The sequence below is a fragment of the Schistocerca piceifrons genome, chromosome 3, assembly GCF_021461385.2.
Source record: "Schistocerca piceifrons isolate TAMUIC-IGC-003096 chromosome 3, iqSchPice1.1, whole genome shotgun sequence".
Lineage (NCBI taxonomy): Eukaryota > Metazoa > Arthropoda > Insecta > Orthoptera > Acrididae > Schistocerca > Schistocerca piceifrons.
Window position 1 is genome coordinate 215,932,493 of NC_060140.1, and position 18,327 is coordinate 215,950,819.

Sequence of the window (18,327 nt, forward strand, 5' to 3'; positions counted from 1 at the left end):
GGTTTCGTGGAAGTGGTGAAATCTATAATCCGAAAAGACGCTAGGACATTTTTAAATTGTAATATATATATATATATTTTGCAGCGTGAGAACGACATCAAACTGGTGCGAGTGTGGGCGTCTCGTAATTTTGTATATACCTATAATTGATGGTAATGTTATGCTGTTGCTTGCACGTAAAGGTAGTGTGGCTTACATTCCGACATGTCCCCGCAGCTCGTGGTCGTGCGGTAGCGTTCTCGCTCCCCGCGCCCCGGTTCCCAGGTTCGATTCCCGGAGCGGTCAGGGATTTTCTCTGCCTCGTGATGACTGGGTGTTGTGTGATGTCCTTAGATTAGTTAGGTTTAAGTAGTTCTAAGTTCTAGGGGACTGGTGACCATAGATGTTAAGTCCCATAGTGCTCAGAGCCTTTTGAACCATTTGAACCGACATGTCACCAGGCGTTTGTGGGAACTAATCAAACTTCTAATCACGTCAGAAAAACTATGTATGTCTAGTCATAAGTGAAGGATGAATTTGACGTGGTGATGTAAGGGATGATAGATTCATTTCATAAACAGCTCCACAATACAGCAATGCAGGGGCTCCAATGGACTTGCTACAGTGTACAAACAGGACAGGCAGTATGGCTGTAACAAAACATCTCCTCATCAGCAGCCCTAAGCTTATCCTTGCGTTTTCCTTTGCAATATCGACAGTGACGTTGATTACAGTACACCAGCTCATATCACTGATGTCTTTCCAGTCCTTTCATCCGCAGGAATGTTGTTGATTATCACACAGTGCTAGACGCCCATGCTTTGTAACACTTATTTGAGGGAGTCCGGTAGGATGCAGCACCTTCCGGAAGCACTGACTGGAAAACTTAAACGTCAGATACTTTCCTAGGATTGAAGAGAATCGAGACACATAGCTGGTGTGAGTGTGTGCATACCATAATTTTTTCGGGTGCTGTACACATATATAAACTGCACTGTTTGTCTGAAATGCTTGCATGTCGCAGTGTAAAGTTACTGTGGCTTATGTTCCGGCATGTGCAGAGAAAATGACTGTGAGTCCTATCATGAGGCAAGTATAGATTCAGCACATCGATAGCTGTAAGGGGAAAAATATTTATATTACGTGGAAAATTATGTGCATTATAGATATTGAGATTCGTTCCAGAACCATGGCCATGAATATGAGACACTTCCAGTATATCGCTCAGTGTCAGACTGCAGCAGCAGTCCTATTTACTTGCATTTACACTGATGAATAAGTTTCTGGTTCCCAATATTCTTGTGAGACTGGAGGTAGTAGAAGCAAGCAAGCAGGTCGGGGCTAACAGTATCTCAGCTGACGCCTTTGTTACGAGCTGGATCTTATGCCAGTTCAGAGAACCTGAGAAAACTTATGACAATTTGGCTTGGGGCTCCCCCTGGACAGGTAAATAGTGAACTAGTACCCAGTTTGCGTTGAGTCGCCTTCAGGACCACGATTGTCGTGTGTATAATCTGCAGAAATTTGAGAAGACTCAATATGGCGAGTACTTGTGTACTGATAGCATTCAAACTCTTATTACTCAAGTCCTGGGGTGAGGGATTGTCCATGGCCGCCTGGACTCTCTCTGGCTAACACACGCTTCTGCAGCTGCAATCATGGGCCACGTTTATGGTGGAAATTCCCCGTGTCGGCTCTGCACTGTGGCACGGTGAGTACGTGGGATGTATTTGACGATCTGTAGACCATTTTTGCTGGATTTAACTGTCAGTGCAATATGGCAATCTGTACAAAATAGTTTTGCCGCTGAAAGTCTCTTCTGCAGAAAACAATGGTGGACGGTGCCCTCACACTGGCAATAGCAGTAGTTTGATGGGTAAACTCAATGAAGGGTCGGCTGCCTCGTTAGGAACATCAGGAAGAATGCATTCTGTGTTATTTGGGACCATTTTCGTTAACAGGTCCTGTTAGGACAAGAATTTCCTTTCAGACAATCTGAGACATCACGAAAGCTCCTACAAAAGCGACTGTTAACTGTTTCTATGACACTTTATGATTTCTGGGTAGGGACTGACATGTAATGGACAGGCTGTCCCATTAGGATCGCTAGGAACAATGCACCCTGTGATATTCTGGGAATCATTGGAACAGATTTCTATAGTGCAACCTGTGACGTCAGTATCCACAGATAGAAAGGGATTACGCCAGCGACAGCGCCTAGGTGAACACATATGTTGACAGGTATTTCTCAGGAGTCATGTATCAGAGGGATGCCGCCACCTCATCCTTGCGGGACGGGAATTGACACCTGCACGTGATTTGGCAGCTGACAGTCACGTCGTCACTTTGTGGGGAGCATGTGCAATAGCGCCCTGTGCGGTTCAGTGGACAGGGGATGGTGGGCAGTGCGTGCTTCGCGATCGAAAGATTTTTAACTGTGTGTAATTACATGTGATGTGTGTTTCATGATGGTATTCCTTGTGCAGTCGGAATAAAAGAAGAAATGCGATCAATGTAATTACTTCTCACAAGACTTGCATCTTTCCAAACAGCAGAGAATGATGAGCAAGAGAAATCCAAGCCCAACAAACTGATTTTTTAATAAAAAAAAAAACAATATACCGTTGAATTTCCCGTAGCGAGATCCTTTCTCTCCACCACAGAGCCGCCAATTTCCAGATAGAGGAGGGGAAGTGGGAAGGGGGTGAGGGGGGCAGGGATGGGGTGGCGGGGGTGGTGATCGATTTCCTGAAAAATTCTTTAGATAAATAAATAAACTATAAACTATACAATGCCTTGAATCCCCTAAATTGTTTAAATAAACATTGAGTAAATTGTTTAAACAGTATTCCTGACTAATTATTTAACTAAATAAGTAAACTATATTACATACACTGCCATAAATAACTAAACAATATTCCATTCATTGTCTGAATTGTTTAAACGATATTCCATACAGTGCAATCGAATTGTTTCCAAATGACCGATCAACTGAGTCTTTTTCCTGCCAATTTCTGAGAGGGGGGAGGGTTTACCAGGTAGGGAGGGGTTAATTAATTGATCAGTTTAATTAAGAAGTCAATTAAATTGATAAGAGTGAGGGGGCTATTCGAATAACCCAGACCTCAAAGTGTACTTGTAGCAGCGATGTGGGATGTTTCTTGAGGTGGGGGGGTGGAGGGGGGAGTGTTCAATAGGTTAAGGACCTGCCAATCAAAGGGGAACAACAGGTTAGTGACCTGTCAATCAAAGGAGATCAATATGTTTGCTCCTGAATGCATACCTGCCCCTGGTGTAGGCAACCCACACTAACAAAATGTGCTGAAACGAACTTAGCGCTACTGCTGTTGGTATGAGTCTGTCTGTTGTATACCGATCTGAATATAGCGTCTTTTCTAAATATTAAGGGCGAGTCCATTTTCAGAGAACCAGTTAATAAATCTTAGAAAAACATCACTAACAACTTTCTCTTTTGTTCTCTCGCTAGTGAGATTAGTTATAACATGAATTATCGTTTGGAAAAAACATCTGTTCTACCTGACGAACACCAAGTGGAAGACATTCTCATAATTATGTAAGAAATAGAAGTAGACTCAAATTTAAACCCTGTGGGATTTCGTTATTAATAAGAAATTGGAATAGACTCATTAAATCCTGTGGGACTCGATCATTTATTTCCAGCCACTAACATTTTCTCTTCTTCCAGCTGTGATGAATTATTCAGCACAACATTTTCCATTCTGTTTGTTAGGTAGGATTCAGACTAGTTGTTTGCAAAATTATCGATTCCATAAAACATTAGTTTTTGTAACATAGTCAACACAGACAGCTTATAACGATGACAAAAAATATGAGCTGTCAATTTTTTATTATTTAAGGCTTGTAATATTTGGTGAGTGGATGTATAAATAGTATTCTAAGTTGGGCATCCCTTCTGGAATCCAAATTGTGATGGGCTAAGTAAACTGTTTCTACTTATATGTGCGAAAACGTTCTGGTATATTACTTTTTGGATATTTTAGAAAAAGATAACAATAACGAATCTGATGACAATTATTTATGTCTTCCTTGTCACCTTTATTATAAATAATTTAACAATGGCATACTTTAATCAGTCGGGAAAAATTCCCTGTGGCACTGATGCATTACATGTGACACTAAGGACGTTATTTATTACGTGGAAACAACTTCCCAGAAATCTGTTTGAAGCTCCAGCAGCAGCACAGAAGCTTCTTTGGAGATCTTTTAGAATTATATTAATTTCCGTAAAGGATGTTGTTGCTATTTTGCGTTGCTTCTAGTTTTGTGAAATGACGTTTTAACTTGCTTCTTCTACTGAACAATTTAACCGTATGTTTGTTCTTGCGTCCTAAAAATGATTGTTGAAAATACTCGCAGTTTATGAATTATCAGTCACAACATCGCCATTCCGTTTAATTGTGATAATATCTTGAGCACTGACTGTTTGTCCTGTCTCCTGTTCGATAACATTTCATACATGTTCAATCTTACTCTCTGCATAACTAATTTCTGTCGCGATGTGCATATTTATAGACATTTTAAACTTCCTTTGAATTTTTCGGCACTCTTTGTAGAATGCAAGTGATATTCTGGCCTTCATATAAATTTCCCTTTTCCTCTTACATGATACTTATTCACCTTAGTTATCCACAGATTACATGTCTCACTTTATACAGAACCTCTTAAGGAAAGCTATTTTCAGCTAAGGCAATGTACAGAGTCGACAGAAAGACTAAGGAGGAAATAAGTGCAAGAATGAGCAAGGATGAAATGGTAATCGACTGAATTGGAAGGTGATCGTTATATTGGTATGGACATTGGTAGAGGACACCAGAGCAACGTTAGGAAGGACTTCATTCGCATACTGATTCTTCTTTGCAGGTCTTCACCAGGATGCAATGACCGAGCAGGGAGGGCGCAGTGTCTGAGACAGATTCACAGAAAGCCTTCAGGTTTAAGTTCTTCCCTAAATCGTTGACGGCTCCTCGTTTCCATGCATGTGTTTTCAAAATACACCCTGTCCGATTTTGCTGGTTAAACTGTTGTCTTGAAATCTGCATAAGAAATCACATGCCGACCTCCAAGTGCGTCATTTTATCTTCACTCTGTATAGGCCTTTATAATATATAAAAGGGCAAGCGATGTTCGCAAAAAACAAGAAGTTCTTGAGCCATTTACTTCAGATTTTTACACCATTAACAAACATTTGGATAGACACAGGCTATATTATATTCTAATATATATGAAATATAAACATCTATAATATACAATAAGGAAGAGTTGTTAACAAAAATCTGGAAACCATATTGACCGACTTACTTCAATTTTTACACTATACTCTAATAAACATTCATATAGACATAGATGATGATGATGTTTGGTTTGTAGGGCGCTCAACTGCGCGGTTATCAGCGCCAGTACAAATACCCAACCCTTGCTCAGTCCAGTCTCGCCACTTGCATGAATGAAGATGAAATTATGAGGACAACGCAAACAACCAGTCATCTCGAGGCAGGTGAAAATCCCTGACCTCGCCGGGAATCGAACCCGGCACCACGTGCTCGGGAAGCGAGAGCGCGACCGCGAGACCACGAGCTGTGGACATGGACATAGAATACAAATCTTTTTCTTAACAACAATGTGCAAGTTATGTGTTAATACCAACTGGAAGGAAGATGGCTCTGAGCACTATGGGACTCAACTGCTGAGGTCATTAGTCCCCTAGAACTTAGAACTAGTTAAACCTAACTAACCTAAGGACATCACAAACATCCATGCCCGAGGCAGGATTCGAACCTGCGACCGTAGCGGTCTTGCGGTTCCAGGCTGTAGCGCCTTTAACCGCACGGCCACTTAGGCCGGCGGAAGGAAGATAATGTGCTCTGCTGTGCATGTAGTTTCCTTTTCTTTTCTTTTTCCATTCTCGCAGTTATTTTTGACTACGATAGCAGGGCATTTAAACCATTACACAAATTATTTCTCCTGTATATATTCACTCTTCTGATACACACACCTATGTGCTATTTTGTTTTCTTCCCTGCAATCGGTTTTAAAAGAAAACAGGAAAGCGGTATTTATGATTTATTGGCGTATGATTAGAACACTACTACGGAATCATAATATTCCGAAACTTCGAAATCCTACCCGTTTGACAATTAAAACAGTGCGAAATACTGTCACTGAAACAACTATCCTCACAGATCCGAACGCTGCAGAGATCTCTCATATACCGTATGGCAATCGTCACAACCAATTCACCCATTGCTTTTAAGGAACTTCAATTCCCAATCAAGGTATCGTTGGCAATAACAATAAAAAAGACTTAAGGTAAGAGAAAAATGGGGAGATAAGCAGAGAGGGGGATGGGGGAGGAAACGGACAGAGAGATGGGGGGGGGGGGGGCGGAGGAGATTAGGAAGCACAGCAAATTACGAAACAGATTTCAAATTGCGAAGCATTGTCGAGTTCACTAGTTGATTGTAAGTGCAGTATCGTCGCTCGCCTCTATAATGAAATTTTATCCAGTATTGTGACGGAGTATTGTTTTTTGTTGGATTTATATAAGACTGTCCATAATTTAGCTAGAAGATGAAAAATGCCCATTGACTTTCATTGAAACAGCGCCATACATTTCCTCATTTTTTATAAAGTGTCGGCTCCTAGCTTACAGTGACTTCCGTTTGGGCCGGCCGGGGTGGCCGAGTGGTTCTAGGCGCTACAGTCTGGAACCGCGCGACCGCTACGGTCGCAGGTTCGATTCCTGCCTTGGGCATGGATGTGTGTGATGTCCTCAGGTTAGTTAGGTTTAAGTAGTTCTAAGTTCTAGGGGACTGATGACCTCAGAAGTTAAGTCCCATAGTGCCCAGAGCCATTTGAACCACTTCCGTTTGGAAATTTCGAACAAAGTGTTACATCGGGTGTTCTGTGAAACGCCCTCACCATCAGATATATTTCGGATACTTTTCTTTCTTTTGTAGTTTGTAAGTAAATCACAATTTTTATCGAATATTGGCTTCATATGTGTGACTAGAATATTAGCTGTTTGTATTTGTTTTACGAACCACAAGCAATAACCGACGTATTTACGAAATTTAATTCCGAGCCTATGCGCCAAACTTCGTCCACCTGTTCGCTGAACTAACAAGACTGTAAACACGGTAGCTGTCAGGAACGCTCAGTTGGTAAGATTATTGCCCACTAAAGCTAAGACTTTGGGCACGAACGGAAGCATGTAATATACCAGTTCAGTATTGATTACACAATGAGTTGCCCACAGAATGGACGCTTGTCATTATTCTAAATTGAAGGGTATATTCACTTTACTAAAATACAGTTCTCACTTAGCATATTTTCTTGAAGATGACTCCGTTGTCTTCTTATAGAGATATGATAATGCCGCAGTTCTGCTTTGTATGAACAGCATCCACTGATGCTAGGTTTCTGAAAGTCCGGTGAATCTCTGTCTGCGAAATGAAATAAATATCTACACTTTCAATATTTCTATTTTAACTGTTCAGACATCGGAATAACAAAATGTAGCATACATTCTCTTCCAAGAGTTATCAATTACAAGCACAAAGTCTGCTTTCTACCGCATTTTGAAAACATGTCTCCGTTCTCCACAACTTCCCGCCAAATGTTCACAAAGAAGTAGTACGAAGATAACTTTCAAAGCAAAGAGGTTCACATCGTTATGAAAGATGTAACAAATAACTATGTACCAAAACTTGGTAGATTTAAATATACAGATTTATACGTTAAATCTTCAACATTTATTCTAAACATATGGAATATAAATAGTTATGTATGAAATAATGAATTTATTGTTTGTAGTTTTAAACAAACATATAAACTTATGAACCGAAATTACCGATACCTGATGGTAGCTAAGAATTCTGAATATCTCAGGCTTGCGACGTGCAAGTGTACCCAACCTAAGATCGAAACTCTCAATAACATTTGGCTTATTTCGGCTTTTTATCGTTAACAACATTAGGTATAAAAAATAAATATGTTATAAAAAGGCAAAATACGCTTCCGAAATTGTTCCGCTGTGAAGGTTGTCGACTCTACACGTAACATGTTATATTTTGAGTCAAACGACTTCCCATCTGCAGTGCTGTGGATAAATTACTCAGAACACACTACGCTTCGAAGCAAAGGAATTAGTAACGTTCTGACTCCAAAGTAAATATTTCAGTTGTATCTAAGTATCTTCAGTAAACCCAGTATTGGCTGTTTGCAAAGCTTGGCTGCACAAGTATGACGACATACAGAGCTGGAGTCAGTGATATTGCCAAATCGAGCCTTGGTCTGCGAAAATTCGAAATATGTTTTCACAGGAAATCCACTCGTGGGTTCCGCGAGCAAGGCAAGCAATATCATAACCGTACGTGACCTGGAGTGGAATTCCGGAAAGAAGGACAGGGACGCTTATTGGAATGGCGACAGATGTCTCAGAAGAAGACTCCAATATTGCGTCCCCCAACGCACTGTAACAGAGGAGAGGCCCAATATGGATACTTCTTGGAATCGTCTGCTGCGAATCCTACCACTGTATTCCTAGTGCACCTAGTGTAACAATATTTCCCGGTGCGACATTGTTATTGTTAGAATCTTCAGTCCGAAGACAGATTTGGTGCGACGTCCCATGCCAAGAAGTTTTCTACACATCTGATCAGCTCTGCATGACTGTTGTAGCCTACAACCTCAAGAAGCTGCTTTTTGCATTCAAGACTTTGTCTCTTTCTACAATTTTTTCACCCCACAATTCCCTTGACAAAGAAATTAACTATTCCATAAAGCTTTCTTCTCCTCAGTTCGATTCAGTGCGTCTTCATGGGGAGTTATCCGATGTACCCACGTATTCTTTGCCATTTTATTGTAACTCTACATTGCAAAGCCTCCTGCTGTCTTCCTGTCTATACTGTACTGCACCTACGTTTCGCTTCCCTGTGAGACTACACTTCAGGCAAATACTTTCAGAAAATACTACCTGACTCACTTGGGCGCCCGGAGGAAGTTTTCCAAGAGAGAGCAAATTTCCAGTTCTCATGTAAGTAATTCTGCGAGTCTGAAAACGCAACATTCCTCAAAACCTGTATTTGCAAAGAAATGCGGAAGACCTACTCTACCTCTAAAGATCAATAGTTATCTACATAATATTCCAAAGGTAGAAAGGCCACTTTTGGATACCTGAAAATGAACAAGTATAAGTGTTAGCAAAGCAATCATCTCTGGATGGAACTATTAAATACGATAAACTCCTCCTCACAGATATGATACCCAGGCTCAAACTGTGGTTGCCATCCGGGTGGAAAGAGGAATGGTCGAGAACATCTAAAATAAAAGACAGCCATTACGTACTAACTCATCCCACGATTCCAGTAGTACCACGGTATAATAAGACACAAACATCGAGGAACTACACGACCGTTATAGTAAGACTGAAATTCAATCATCGGAAGTGCGAGGAACACCTCTGTCGGCTCAGCTTAAGCGCGACCTCTCCATGTGTTTGGGGAGAGCAAGAAGATCCATATATTGCTAGTGTCCTGGAAACACATATCACATACACGTACTTACAAGTAATTTTTGGGCTCTTGGTCATCCGGTCTAAAGCAATCTACAAACATTGTTTTCATCCAACGATATAGCAGCGCACAAGATACTGTACAAGTTAGTCAACAATGCCAACATCTCGATATAGCTCCCTGGCCTGCTGATCTAATGCTGTTGGTAATTAGAATGCCAATGGAAAACCAAAGCATTATTAACTGACGATATTACCATGTGCTGCTCTGCAGCATATGGAACGCTCAGCCTATGAATACACGTCACTACGAACCTCCTAGATGTATGTGTCTGAAGACTGGTGTATATGTAAGTATGGCTGTACTCCCCAAATCTGCTTCTTTCTGAATATGTGTTCTCATGTTCTGTCTAGATAGTACTTATAGGACTGCACAGATAATTCAGTTCTCTATCCGCAGTTTTTGAAAGAATTCTTACTGGACATATAAATGAACATTTTACTTTTAATTTAGATACATAGTCGTCAATAAGGATGGAATTGGGAATATCGCTAAAGTATCCCAACGGCGATTTATTATTTCTTATTGTGTTACCAGTAGGATTTGTACCGCATACTACTTCTGCATGTGCTATGTTACAGTTTCGTCTTGTTTACTTGTTTCAGTATACAGTGGATGTAAGATCTTTTTTTATTTCTGTGAGTGTCCTTTGTTAAGCCTCTGTAACTTCGTTCCAGGGTACGACTTAAACTAATGTATACTCTCACTGGCAAAACGAAGTTTCCAGTGATGAGATAACTGCATGAGCACGTTCCGAAAGCCAATAATTTAAAAAAAATATATTTTAATTGTAGATTATTTTGGCACCACAAAGATAAGTATACTTCGACAGTATATGCAAAGTACATCTTCGTTATTAATATGAATATGGATGCCTTCTTTTTGATTCAACAATGTGGAATTACATCCTCAAATGTTTAAATCCAGAGTATCCAAAGATTTATGGAATACAACCAGAGAATAGTAACAAAAATTAATATCGTTCCCTGTACGAAACCGAAAATAAAAAATTGGAAACATGAAAAAAGTCAGCACGATTGAGAAAATGCCAGATTAATTCTTCTCGATGCGGACGAACAGGGAATAAACTTTGAAATAGTCTTATTCAACTTTGATGCCTGCCGCATCTTTGTTTGCTTATAAAACTTCATGTCTGATCACTTTAACGTATTAATGGCATTACTTTCATGCTTTATAGTCTTTATTGTGAATGGCATAACTGTTCGCGGCTTACAGTGGAATTCCGGAAAGAAGATGAGTAGGAGAAACAAAGCCATCACGTTAGAATACAGCAGTAGTAGTGTCCAGCTTGTCACCGTCACGTCGTTTAAATATCTGGGCGAAACGTTGCAAAGTGATATGTTGCCTCGTCATTAAACACTAAGTGTGTAAGAAAACCGTCATCCCCCATCTTGCCAAGAACGAAGTTACAAAACTCCACACGTTGTTGTTTGCAACCTTCACGAAGAGCTTGCAGTAGCTGAATTTTGTACGGTTTCATGTGGAGACGTCGACGCAACACATGCCAGACGGGCATGGGGGCATGTTGAGCTGTCGAGCTGCAAGGCGAACGGATTTCTGCGGACTCCTTGTGAAACTATGGCGGATGCGTTCGACGAGTCAGACACTCGCGGACGGCCCGGCGATTTGCTTTTGCACAAACAATCTGTTTCTCTGAGTTGTTCATCCCATCGTGTAAGTGCTGTAGGAGGACCCACACCATACCTAGTACGAAAGTCACGCTGAACAGTTATTACTGACCCACACTGCGCAAAACGTAGAACACAAAACGCTTTCTGTTGTCTTGACACCATTTTTACTAAAACTGATGTTGACGCACATTGCTGCTACCTAGCGGGAAGCATCTAAAACTCGAGAGTCTGTTCTTTCCAACAGTATGTTGGTCACACACGTATCTCAAATAACATAATAGTTACGATTTTTTTTAAATTTGATGATTGTTTTTGTTACACTCTGCATATTAAAATTTTCAGCTTGGTAATGTGAGCTCCCTTATCGGTATGCTCTGGCCTTGCTGCATGCACTGGAAGGGTTGTCATAAAGCCGTTGTATTCTCTCGTGCCCCACATCTGTTGTAACTGGTCCTTGATGTCGTCAATAGCGACACTGGGACAGGACCGATGTCCGAGCTGGTCCCCACGCATGTCCTATTGGGATCACATTTGGATATCATCACACAGACACGTGCCTTGTATGGAGGAGCAATGCCGGCCGTTGTGGCCGAGCGGTTCTAGGCGCTTCAGTCCGGAACCGCGCTGCTGCTATGGTCGCAGGTTCGAATCCTGCCTCGGGCATGGATTTGTGTGGTGTCCTTTTGTTGGTTAGGTTTAGGTAGTTCTAAGTCTAGGGGACTGATGACCTCAGATGTTAAGTCCCTTAGTGCTTAGAGCCATTTGAACCATTTGAACCACTTGGAGGAGTAATATCCTCTTGAAAAATAAAGAGACCACGAATCTGTCACATGAGGGGTGAAGCTTGAGTACACAGTGTATCTGTGACATACTGCCGTGATGTGCAGTCACGTCCGATGTCTGCGCACACCACGACGTCTGGAGCAGCACAGCTGTGCCTCTCCAAAACAATGGAAGAACGGAACCTCTCCGCAGGTCGCTGACATAACATGCTGATGATGGTCGTCCAGGGTAGCACAGAATTACAAAAACAAAGACACCATTCATCAGAAGTCCATCCTTCCTGGTCACAGCAGCACTCCAAACGCACCCGTTTACGTTGTGGTGTTAATGCCAGCCTACGCGTGGGATGGTAGTTATGTAGTCCAGCTGCTCCTGGTCTCCGAGCAATGGTGAGTGGTGACACTGAATGTCGCAGGGAGTCCGTTACTTGTTCTCATTTTCTCGGATGGCAGGCCAGATATGAAGGGGCATAATGTGCTTAGTGCACAATACGGCAATCCCCCCTTGTGCTAGTCAGACTTCATCAACCAGAACCTTGATGATGAGTATGCCTGCACCCACGTTCTCATTCGGTCCAACACCCGGACACAGTCACACACGAATATCCCACAAACTTGGATATTGCACGACGACAACAGCCGGCCAAATGGAGACCCACCGTGGGGCCCATCTTAAACACTGTCAGTTGCTGATAACGTTGTCTCGGACGAGTTCCTCTGGCACCTCCGTCTCGTTCACAGTGATAACTCAACCTGTGACGCCATTCGCGCCCCTTGCATACCCTACCACATCTGGTAACCACGCTAAATAAAAACATCACTGATGCAGTTTGGTGGGTGTTCTATCACAGCCAATAGCAGCTCTTAATCATTTACATACCTCTCGATAGCAAGTACAAGTACGAAGTTACACTGATTTCGAACCATGTCATCCGGCTGCTTCACATTTTTTGTCAGCCAGTGTATGTAAATCAACAGGGGCATTACTCCTTGATTTTCCGTATTAGACATCGCTGTTGAGTTGTATCTTATAGCTTTGCCACGGTTGAAGGCAAAGGCATCGATGGCAGAGACTACGGTCATAGTTGATTTGACAATTCTTCCGCAAGCGGCGCTAGATACACTATGTGGTAGTCGGTCACGCAAGCCAGACGCCTGAGGAACTAAGAAAACGGCGATGTAGCCGGCCGCAGGGCAGTCGGAAGTTCTCTTCGGGCAGCCATCCGAAGCAGATCTGTCTTCTCACCGCCACGGCCGGTAGATTCGAAGTAAAACATCGCTGTGCTCTGGGGGACCTTCCCGAATTCGCCGTCTGGTCCTGTTGTACTGCTGCGAGCCTTTCTCAGCAGTGCTCGACTAGAGGTGATAGACTCTGAAGCATTTCCTCTGGGTATCTGTGCTACCGTTGTCCATGGTGTGTGGAACACGCAGAACTTGCTCATGTTATTACCAAGTGCCTCTGATTGCATCCTGCGATAGACGCCGTCCTTTAGTGGTATGATAGAAGCCTTAGGAAGTTGTAAAGTACCGTGTTAACATTATTTCAGACATCTTTTTAAAATAAATTTATTGACAAGAAATTCCTACTCAACATTTACAAAAAAACACATTGCCCGACATTTTTTATTATATTTATTATTTATTTTTGAAAGGTAACCATTGCAATATCCTTGATTAAATATTAACCTTTATTCAGAACTGATGGCAAATAATGGTGATACAATGATGCCAAATTTAAGGTCAAGACAGTTACAACGAGATCAATTAAAAGTTTCAGCTAAAACTGGGTAACTACTTGCAACTAAATTTTAAATCCGCAACCCTACCTTAAAAATCCATATACTAAACCCTTAAATAGAATTTATGACGATAAACTGACATCAGTTCAAATTTCAAACCAATCAATTTAGGAACAGAAATCAATTTAGAAACAGAACTGAAAATCCACACTATCAATTACAGGGAGAGCCCTACTCACAAGTTTTTTCCACACCAATTTCACTCGTAGCACAATTTAATATTTACTCAAGTACTGTACGGAAACACCAGACAATTTCAAAACAAGCCCAGGCGCAGAGCGCCTTCAGATCAATGCCAAATAAGGATGCGCGAATTGTTCAATTACAAAAGGTGATCACATAACTCAAAGATTGATATGTAGCATTAGAATTCACCCACGGCTCCTCAGTAGGTTTACAGTACCGAGGCGTGCGATCGCACTTTATTTCACACTTCATTCCTGCGTCCAGTTCTTGGTAATACAGTATACACATCATTAAATTGGCATGATAAGACCTGAAACACACATCAGTTACTACGGGTCCCACACGTACACGTAACACCAATGCCGCCCACGAGGACAGACTCAGTGACACCCTCCAGCATGAACACATGAAGTAAACAGATCACCAGCTATTGAGTAGTAGAATTACTCAGCTTCGCATGGAGCGAACAAATACTCGTCCATCAATGCAACCGGGGTGCAGCGATAGTGCAGTGAACGCTGCACAGACCTTCCAGCTTTACTTTGCCCGACAGTGTCTTCTGGACAACGGACACATGATCCGAAAGCGTAGCCATCATTCACTGTCAACACGTCTATGAATACCAATACAGTGACTAGCGAACATTTGAATCCAGGTGGTTCATTTCAAACAAATGGCCCTTAACCCCAGCAAGGCGAACCGCGCGACCGCTACGGTCGCAAGTTCCAATCCTGCCTCGGGCATGGATGTATGTGATGTCCTTAGGTTAGTTAGGTTGAAGTAGTTCTAAGTTCTAGGGGACTGATGACCTCAGAAGTTAAGTCCCATTGTGTCCAGAGCCATTTTTGAACCCAGCGAGGCCGCGCTATCACTCATGACTCCAGATCCTTTCAAGATGTTCCCGACACAAACACGGGTCAGTTCCCAGCACCGGCCCGGCCCGGCTCGCCACCTTCGCTGACCCGCACGCGCCGTTTAGCGGACCATGCACACACGGTAAAAATGGCTCTGAGCACTATGGGACTTAACATCTGAGGTCATCAGTCCCCTAGACTTAGAACTACTTAAACCTAACTAAGCTACGGACATCACACACATCCATGCCCGAAGCAGGATTCGAACCTGCGACCGTAGCGGTCGCGCGGTTCCATACTGAAGCGCCTAGAACCGCTCGGCCACCCTGGCCGGCGACAGCAATCTCCGGTTGCTTGCTGATGATGCCGCGGTGTGCGGTAAACTGTCAAGTTGAGTGACTGTTGGGAGACACACAATGTGATCAAAAGTATCCGGACACCCCCAAAAACATACGTTTTTCATATTAGGTGCATTGTGTTGCCACCTAGCCGGCCAGAGTGGCCGAGCGGTTAAAGGCGCTACAGTCTGGAACCGCACGACCGCTACGGTCGCAGGTTCGAATCCTGTCTCGGGCATGGATGTGTGTGATGTCCTTAGGTTAGTTAGGTCAAAGTAGTTCTATGTTCTAGGGGACTTATGACTACAGCAGTTAAGTCCCATAGTGCTCAGAGCCATTTGTGTAGCCACCTACTGCCAGGCACTGCATATCAGCGACCTCAGTAGTCATTAGACATCGTGAGAGAGCAGAATGGCGCGCTGTACGAAACTCATGCACTTTGAACGTGGTCAGGTGACTGGGTGTCACTTGCGTCATACGTCTGTGCGCGAGATTTCCACACTCCTAAATATCCCTAGGTCCACTGTTTTAGATGTGATAGTGAAGTGGAAACGTGAAGGGACACGTACAACACAAAAGCGTAGAGGCCGACCTCGTCTGTTGACTGATAGACGACCGACATTTGAAGAGGGTCGTAATGTGTAAAAGACACACACCTATCCAGACCATCATACAGGAATTACAGACTGCATCAGGATCCACAGCAAGTACTATGACAGTTAGGGGGAGGTGAGGAAACTTGGATTTCATGATCGAGCAGTTCCTCATAAGCCACACATCACGCTGGTAATTGCCAAACGACACCTCGCTCGGTGTAAGGATCGTAAACATTGGACGATTGAACAGTGGAAAAACGTTGTGTGGAGTGACGTATCTCGGTACACATTGTGGCGATGCGATGGCAGGGTGTGGATATGGCGAATGTCCGGTGAACGTCATCTGCAAGCGTGTATAGTCTCAACAGTAAAATTCGGAGGCGGTGGTGTTATGGTGTGATCGCGTTTTTCATGTAGGGGGATGGCACGAATTGTTGTTTTGCGTGGTACTATCATAGCACAGGCCTGTATTGATGTTTTAAGCACCTTCTTGCTTCGCACTGTTGAAGAGCAATTCGGGGATGGCGATTGCATCTTTCAACACGATCGAGCACCTGTTCATAATGCACGGCCTGTAGCGGAGTGGTTACACGACAATAACATCCCTGTAATGGACTGGCCTGCACAGAGTCCGGACCTGAATCCTATAGAACACCTTTGGGATGTTTTGGAACGCTGGCTTCGTGCAAGACCTCACCGATCGACATCGATACCTCTCCTCAGAGCAGCACTACGTGAAGAATGGACTGCCATTCCCCAAGAAACCTTCCCGCACCTGATTGAAAATATGGCTGCGAGAGTGGAAGCCGTCAAGTCTGAGGGTGGGCCAACACCATACTGAATTCCAGCATTACAGATGAAGGGCGTCACGAACCTGTAAATTTTTTTCAGCCAGGTGTCCGGATACTTTTGATCGCATTGTGTATAAGAGGACTTAGGCAAAATTCCCAATTCGTGTGAGGAATGGCAGTTAGCCCAAAGTGTGTAAAAATGTAAGTTAACACGGATGAGTTGGAAGATCAAACGTGTAATGTTCGGATACAGTATTACTAGTGTCCTGTTTGACACAAAAAAGCCGTTTAAATATGTGGGCATAACGTTGTAAAGCGATATGAGTTGGAACGAGTATGTGAGAACTGTGGTAGGCAAGGCGAATAGTCTACTTCGGTTTATTGGGAGAATTTTAGGAAAGAGTGGTTCCCCTGTAAAGGAGATCGCATATAGGACGCTGGTGCGACCTATTCTTGAGTACTGCTCGACTGTTTGGGATCCGCAACAGGTCGGATTGACGGAAGACATCTACGCAATTCAGAGGTGGGCTTCTCGATTTGTTACCGGTAGGTTCGAACAACACGTAACTGTTACGGAGATGCTTCCGGAATTCAAATGGGAATCCCTGAAGGGAGGGTGAAGCTCTCATCGAGAGACACTATTGACAAAATTTAGAGAACCGGCACTTGAAGCTGACCGCCGAAAGATTCTACCGCTGCCAACATACGTTACGCGTAAGGGGCCACGAAGTTAAGATACGAGAAATTAGGGGTCATACGGAAGCGTAAAGCAGTTGTTTTTCCCTCTCTCTATTTGCCAGTGGAACTGGAAAGGAAATAATGAATAGTTGTACAAGGTGTCCTCCACCACGCACCGTACGGTGGCTTGCGGAGTATCTGTGTATATGTGGGTATAGATGTAGATGTGGGGGCACAAAGTCGGCAAAATAAGAAATAACGTCAAATGTCAGCTCATTTATACTTTATTTTCTTTTAGACAACTTTTTGTCGGATACAAGGATTTTGCGATTGATGTTGTATTAATGTACTCTCATGCTCATAAATTAAGGATAATTTCAGAATGTGGTGCCACACAACGTGGCACTACACGAAACTGGCTATAATAGCACAGGAACACACACGACACAGATCTGTAAGTCCACAGTATTGGTGATAAGTTGAGAAAACCGTCAAGAAACACATGTGCTACAAACCGCCACTGTTTCCTGCGCATGTACTCCGACATCAATATGGGATATGATCACCATGCACACGCACACAGGCGGCACAACGGGTTGGCATACTCTGGATCAAGTGGTCGAGCAGCTGCTGGGGTGTAGCCTGCCATTCTTGCACCAGTGCCTGTCAGAGCTCCTGAAGTGTCGTAGGGGTTTGGAGACGTGCAGCGATACGTCGACTGGGAGCATCCCAGACGTGCTCGATTGGGTTTAGGTCTGGAGGACAGGCAGGCCACTCCATTCGCATCTTCTGTTTCAAGGTACTCCTCCACGACGGCAGCTCGGTGGAGCCGTGCGTTATCATCCATCAGGAGGAAGGTGGAACCCACTGCACCCTGGTGCAAAATTACGTCCCGATACACCTGACCTGTTACAGTTCCTCTTTAAAAGACTCGCAGGGGTGTACGTGCACCAATCATAATTTCACCCCACACCATCAAACCACGACCTCCATACAGGTCCCTTTCAAGGACATTAAGGGGTTGGTATCTGGTTCCTGGTCACGCCGGTTTAAAACCC

At 43.2% G+C, this 18,327-nt stretch overlaps 1 protein-coding gene across 1 annotated transcript in view; it reads left to right on the top strand.

Moving 5' to 3' along the window:
- LOC124789575 (neprilysin-1-like) overlaps nt 1-18,327 on the top strand; it is a 539,726-nt gene that overhangs the window by 414,349 nt on the left and 107,050 nt on the right. The window lies entirely within an intron of this gene.